The sequence below is a fragment of the Lactuca virosa genome, chromosome 4 (genome assembly GCF_052849685.1).
Source record: "Lactuca virosa cultivar CGN04683 chromosome 4, Lactuca_virosa_CGN04683_v6, whole genome shotgun sequence".
NCBI lineage: Eukaryota > Viridiplantae > Streptophyta > Magnoliopsida > Asterales > Asteraceae > Lactuca > Lactuca virosa.
This window is the reverse complement of record NC_136429.1, coordinates 272,269,781-272,277,772: the sequence shown is the minus strand read 5'-3', so window position 1 is coordinate 272,277,772 and position 7,992 is coordinate 272,269,781. Positions and strand designations below refer to the sequence as shown.

General features: G+C 36.9%; 1 pseudogene; it reads right to left on the bottom strand.

Annotated features, from left to right (window-relative positions):
- Positions 1-3,296: 3,296 nt before the first annotated feature.
- On the bottom strand, positions 3,297-4,836 carry LOC145105888 (protein phosphatase 2C 51-like; annotated as a pseudogene).
- Positions 4,837-7,992: the final 3,156 nt, after the last annotated feature.

Here is a 7,992-nt window from a genome sequence, read left to right as displayed (position 1 = left end):
TCCAAGGCTAAGGAAGGGACTAGGGTCACTTTGGCCCCTTAAGAAGGGTTTACGGTCCAAGGCGTTCTTGGACCGTAAACACCTTTGATCTTGGTGTTTCCTTGTGTTTTCTTGATGTAAAGATGTGTAGCAAGCTTAAACATACTCTAGGATAGAAGTACTTACAATATAGAAGCTTGAAATGAGCCAAAAGTCCAAGAACACTAGTGTGTGTTCTTGGTGTTCTTGGTGAAACTTGAAGATCAAGCCTTTTGGACTAATTTTTCGGATAGAAGTGTGTTAAAACACTAGATTAAGTGATATACTAACTCAAAAGGGCTAGAAACACTTACTAGATTAAAGATCTTGAACAAAACTTGGATGATACTTGAGAGAGTTTGATATTTGTTCTTGAAAAAGTGGAAAAGTGTTAAAAATGGCTAAGTGCCACTTATATACCCCTTTCCCTTAGGGTTTACGGCCGTAAACACCAAGTTTAGGCCGTAAACTCTAGACTTTTGATGTGTCGGGACTTTATTGTTGCACAATAAACCCTAGGGCATCATCTCTCCTGATATCTCCTAAAGTATTAATCCTAAAATACTCAAACTTATTCCAAAAATCTGAAAATTTAACAGTAACTATTTTGACTTCTATTGACTTGACATGTTGTACAGAATAGAAATTTCGGGTTGTCACAGTTACCACTCCCTACCAAATGTTAAACTTAGGTGTTAAATGGAGAAAAGTGAGATGACACTTAGAAAGCTGACGTGGCAATGTGCTAGGAGTGTTACCACTTCCCTTAGCCTTAGTAGCTAATATTCATAGATTGAAAAGGCCTCTCTAGAAAAGGTTTCTTGGAAGATGGTCCACCATGATGTAGAAACGTTTTGTTTTGCTTATAATTTTAAGAAAAGAAGACGTTAAATATTATATTCTTATAAATGTATATTATTTACTATAAATCATTTGATGGGAAAAGGCATACAAATGAGTAGAACCAAACTCTTTTACTATATGTGATGATCATGTGATATGATGAGGGATCATAATCAATGCTCAACTAGCCCTAGAAACATCAAATCCGTTTCAATTCAAGCACGGACAAAGTTACAGTTCAAGACCTCGGTCCAAATACCTTCAAGGTAGGCAGATCTAATGAAGACTTTTATTAAGATGTCGTATAAGAATATGTTCGGTTTCTAACTTGAATGGAATAACCAACCTTGCTAGAGTCATTGTGGACACAAAAGAAAAAGGCTAAATTTCATATATTTTTTTGAAACGGCAAATCTAACCTACTCCTAAATTACTCGTTAAATCCACCTATGTCCACGACGGGATTTGTAAATGTTTAAATTACGTATATATCCTTCTAAATTTATAAAATTCACATTTATATCCAAATTTATATTTTAATTATGATTAAATCAATTTAATATTAAAAACCTTATTTAAAAATCAAACTTCCATATGATATTACTAAAATACCCTTTCTTTGTCTCTTTGTATATGATTCTTAAACTCCATTGAGGCTCTGTTTTTTCTTTTAGATTCATCATCGATACACATACAAAGATGCGTATGTTTGTGTTTTGCTTATTACCATTCACAGTTAAGCGCACCATAAATCTAATTTAACTTTCTTTCTTATTTAGTTTTCTCTTAATTAATAAATTAAATATCAACTCCTACTTATGTTAACTTATTATCTAAATACCAAATTCTATTTCTTTTTTATTTTCTTCAATTCCGAAAATTACATAACAAAATATATAAATTATATTTTGCTTTCTTTTTAATAAACGGGAATTGATATTTAATTTACTAAGAGAAAACTATAAGAAAAAGAAAGTCTATTGGATTTGATATTTGTGTGTCAAATGGGCTTTTATGCATTTTTGGATTTTTGACGTAAGATAAGGGATCATCAAATGACATACATAAACAAATCTCTTGTGTTTGTATAAGGATGAAGGGAAAAAATGGGAACATTGATGGAGTTTCAGAAATGCGTTGATGGAGTTTCAGAAATATATACATAGAGATTTTGTGAGGCATAAAAAAGGGTGGTTTAGTAATATTATGTGATAGTTTGATATTTAGATAAGTTTTTAATATTAAATTGATTTAATCTTAATTAAAATATGAGTTTGGATATAGACGTAAATTTTATAGTTTTAAATGGATGTATATGTAGTTTTAATATTTGTAAGGATATTGACGTAATATTAAAAGTTTATAAGGATATAAATGAAATTAACACAAAAAAAAAATATAGTTCTTATACTTGGCAATTGCATGCCTATTTATAAGTGATGAATTGTGAAACATTTTTCCTTAATCTAAAGCAACTTGCGTGACCATACAATAGTACAATGGTAGAAGTGCTCAAATGCAAGGTTATAAAATTCAACAAGAGCGAAATGGTGAGTTCCTAAAAATATATATGCCAAAAGAACATGAAACAAAATTATGGCTCTTTAAAGTTGTAATAATCAGTTTCACACTTTACGCCCAAACGTATAAATATCGATCAAAACAAAAAAAAATCAAGAAAATAATATACAAACTAGCTATTGCTAAAAGGTAAATGACAAATTTAGGAAATTTCTGTATAAAAACAACACTAGAGGCGGTGAGAGATTCGACTTCCTACACGTAATGAAAATAATTCTTTTTCTCTCATCTATAAATCATGACATCTGAACCTAAGAAACCATTCTAAATTTGCCAACAAGTTAACATATCAAAAGTAGTTAAAGTAAGAAATTTTAGGAAAAAGTGGTTGTTAGATTTAACCATTAGGAATGCATGAGAACAATACATGCTTGGACCAGGAAGATATTTAGGGAGAGAAGAAACACTTCTTGACTTTTAGAAGTAAGAATAAGAAGGAGATGAGTGGAGTGGAGTCCCCGTTGAAGAAAGTCAAAGAAAATGGATGTTATGCAATGTAACTGTTGGGTTTTATTCAAAAATTCGGTTTGTAAAACAACAAAATTGACAACGGAAACATTATAAAGTTTTAATAACATAAAGTATTTTTTTCTCACCAATATGAAAGACTAAATACAACCACAGAAGAAGGATTAAGAAGTAATAACCTTTGATAATTTTGAATCATCTTGAGATGTTGAAAGTTGATGGAGATGACAAGAGCACAAACTAGGGTTCTTATAGAGAAGTCCACCAACAAGATGCAACACTTGGATGCTAATCCTTCTTGCAATATTAAGCTCTTAAGTCTTTAAGAACAAAAATCAATCTTTTGTTAAAGGAGAGAAAAAATATCTAACTCTTCCTTATATGTCTTAACTACTTAAGAGAGAAAAGAGAGAGAGAAAGGAGAAGTATGGACGCTTTTTGCATGGGAAAAAGAGTGAAGATCTTCTTTGACAAGTTCATCCATCAAGACATCTCCGCACAAGTCGGCATGCCAAATCGTTATATATGACATCCCATAATCCATCGCTACCTAAGATCATGAATTCATCTGCATCATCTCTTTTGTTCATGGTAACTTCAGGTTTTGTGATTACAAATGGATTTAGTTGTAGATCACCTATTGATGTTGAAGTCGGAAGAACTCCAAGAACACGTAGCCCAATCCAGCTATCACTCTTCCTCCTAAAATTTTGATTCTTTCTAACTTATCTGATCTATCTGATTCCATCCATGTCCAAGATTATCATTAATGTTTCAAGATTATAATTAAAAAGATTCTTTAACGTACAAAGATACTATTTTGTTGATTAATAATTACCTTATGGTTAATGGATAAGGGCATGGTAGCGCCACCTCTTTAAAGAACAACCCTTGAATCACCGCAATTGTCAACTACTGTTTATTTATCACCGACCACTACAACAACGGTGGTGCAACCCATGAAATCGACAAGGTTAGTTTCTTTACCTCCTAATCTATCTTAACGTAACTATGTATCATCAAATTTCCCCGGTTCATCTCCGATATGTTTCTATTTTCTATATCCATCTTGATCGCTAACAACTTGTGTGACAGCTTACAACAAGCATAAGCAACACGAGAACCACCATGACCATCATAAACGCAATAAAAATCCTACTTCCTTGAGTTCTCATCAACAAACTTTCTTGTATATTCACAGCGTCTTCGATCTCTCTCCTCTACCTAATCAACGACGAATGACAAAGAAAATCGACATTGTGCTCTTTCTCGGTGTTTTCAACCAGCTTTCTATTAGATAAAGATCATTCTTCATTAGAAATTACCTTCATCCGTTGGAGTTTTGCTATGCTCCGAAGAGAAAATATTGTATTTGATTTACTATAATAACCGACAGATTGTCTGCAATTTCTTAATACTGTGTGACCTATATTATTAATCATCATGTTCAGCAGAAAACAAATTTACAAAGAAACATATATCAATTTTGGATTAAAGATCAAAACGAACAACATATGCATAAGTAAAGATGGAGATACGAGACAATGTTGGTCTCGTAATACGTAATACGAACACTCGTGTATGAATCTATTAGAAATGCGGAATAATAACACAAGTATTCAATAAACAAAAAATAATTTCATTTGTCGGGTTTTACGTTTAAGCACAACAATTTAGAAATATATATTTTTTTGAAGCCTCTCCAAGTATTAGAGATAGCTCGTGATCTTGTATTTATATTATTGATCTGTATAATCTTCTATGTTTAGATAAGGTAATCCTTCCTTATTTGTAGATTCCTTAGTTTGTATCCTGTGTATATATTGCACGCTTATGGAATGAATGAAACAGGGGGTTAACCTTCCTTTATGGTATCAGAGCTACAATCCTTCAAACCCTAAAAGAACCGGCGGTGCCCTCCCCCATTGCTACAACAATCAAACACCACAATGTCAACCAATGATCCACCATCAAAACCTTCATCTCTTCACCCAGTTTACACAGTCACGAACATCCAGAACAAGATCAGAACTCTGGATGGTACAAAAGTAACTTATTCCTCCTGGGTGAAGCTATTCAAACTCCACGCTCGAGGTTACAAGGTCCTTCATCACATAGACGGTACTGCCGCACCCGCCAAGACAGAAGCAACATATGAAGCTTGGCAAGAGATCGATGCTATTGTTCTACAGTGGATATACGGAACACTATCTGATGAACTTTTGGTTCGTGTCCTTGACACCGACGCCACGACTTACGACATCTGGAAACGAATCAAAGAAATTTTCTTGAACAACAAAGGATCTAGGGCGGCGGCCTTAGAGCAGGAGTTCACCAACTTGACCTTGACCTCGTGCACATCCATGGAAAACTACTGCCAACGCCTAAAAGACTTAGTCGACCAACTCACTGATGTCGAAAACCCGGTGAATGAACAAAGGCTTGTACTACAACTAGTTCGTGGTCTTCCTGCAGAATATGACACGGTGGCATCTTTCATCAACCAAAGTCTTCCATCTTGGGACACTGCTCGAAGTATGTTACAACTTGAGCAACACCGCCAAACAGCACGACAAAACCTTACCAGCCCTAATGTTCTAGTTTCTCATACACACCAGACCACAGACGGCATCCAACAACGACCACCAACTTGTGACGGAAATCAACGAACTTTTACCAGGGGTCTTGGTCGCAACACCCAATCTGGAGGACGATATCCACGTGGAGGACGACACCCCAATCCGGGACGAGGCAGATCTTCACCCGGTTCTATGCAGCCGAACTACCCACCATGGGCATGGTGGGCTCCACCACCGTGTCCATATCCATCACAAGCTCCGTGGCACACACCATGGCCTAATGGTCAGCAACAACCCACAACTAAACATGCCCAACAGTCTACAGCTCACGTTGCATGCTCAACCCAACCTACTGTTGCAGAATCAACGCCACATGAACCAATACAATCACAATATGATGCACTCAGTCCGACTGACCTTGGAGCAGCATTTCAAAGCATGAATCTCAATCATTCGGATCAATCATGGTACATGGACTTCGGTGCGTCCTCCCACTTGACTGCTGACCCAGGTAAAATCACAACTCCCCTGTCATCTTCTCCTATACAATCTATATTCGTGGGTAATGGTTACAGTATACCAATTCATGGATCCGGACATACCTAACACAAACTACCCACTCAGACCTACAACTTACGACATATCCTATATTCCCCACACATAATTAAAAACCTCCTGCCGGTAAGAAAGTTCACCATTGACAATAATGTTTCTTTATGCTTTGACCCTTATGGTTTTTCTGTGAAGGAAATCCAGACTGGGAAACTCCTTTCTCGCCACAATAGCTCGGGAGACCTCTATCCGTTCACACCACCAAGCATTCCATCCGCTCTCGTCACTAGCTTATCACCAGAACTATGGCACAACCGTCTCGGTCACCCGCGAACTGCAGTTTTTGATTCATTACGTACTCGTTTCTTTATTTCATGTAATAAACAAAGTTTATCTTCTGTTTGCCACTCCTGCCAAATTTCAAATAATAAAAGTTTACCATTCTAGACTCAAATTCCAGTACTTTTGCACCATTTGATATTATCCACTGTGATTTATGGACCCCGCCTGTTTTAAGCCAATAAGGTTATAAGTATTACATGGTCCTTCTTGATAATTACACACAATATGTATGGGTCTACCCTCTCAAAGTCAAATCTGAAACATTCACCAACTTCACCTAATTTCATGCTCTCATTAGCACCCAATTCAACAGAAAGATAAAATCTTTCCAATGTGATTTAGGAGGTGAATTCGATAACACCAATTTTAAAGCATTTGCCTCAAATCATGGTCTCACTTTTCGGTTTTCATGTCCTCAAACCTCGTCCCAAAATGGCAAAGCTGAACGTATGATAAGGCGTCTCAATGACATTATTCGAGCCCTTCTTGCTCGTGCCCACTTACCACCATCCTTTTGGGTCGAGGCCCTTCACACCGCCACCTACCTCCATAACATACTTCCCACAAAAATTCTTCATTTCAATACCCCAACATTTGCTCTCTACCTTAGGCATCCCACATACAATCACCTTCGCGTTTTTGGATGCGCGTGCTACCCCAACACTACTTCCACTCAACCTCATAAACTCCACACTCGATCCACTCGTTGCATTTTCCTCGGACACCCTAGCAATTTTCGGGGATACCGATGTCTCGATCCAACCTCCGGAAAAATTATATTGTCTCGCCATGTAATATTTGATGAGTCTTCTTTTCCATTCCTTGATCCTCAACCTTCAAACTCATACTCCTTCCTCGACCCTGACACATCTACACCCCACCCCCACTTATTCGAAGACACTCATAATATCCCCACCATTCCACAACAAACGTCACCCACCCCACATGAACCCCCTCCTGTTGACAACTCACAAACCAGCCCCTCCTCACCAACTTCTTCTCCCGAAAGCCTCACAACAAATAACCCCACCAACAACACATCTGATATCCCCCTCTCTACTGCTATACCAGCCCCCGTTTCACCCCCAACAACCGCCCAACCACCACATCCTATGACTACCAGATCAAAACATGGTATCTTCAAACCTAGACAACTCTTAAACCTTCACACAACCTCTACCAAACCCATCTCCCCAACCCCTAAAATGTGACATCCCTATTTTCACGGCCAGAAAAGACCGATTTTGTTTATGCTTGTTTGAAAATCAGAGTAACATTTTAAATAAAAGTGTTGCGGAATTTGTCCCAAAACAAAATATGATAAAGATTTATCAAAAGCATTTCCAAGGAAATGTATTTCATTAAAAGACTCGGGATGTCATGTTCGATACAGATCAAAAGCATAAACAGTACAATATAAGCCTTACTACATTATTTCATATCTACAGGCCTATATCCGTAATCCCTCATCCAAAACATCACATCTATGCTCGAGCGCCACTACCTGTAATACATGAAACTGAGTGGGTCAGGCTTGGGAGCCTGGTGAGTACATAGGGTTTTCAACCCACAATAAATAAGTTTATTAATTTCATCAATCAACAATAAC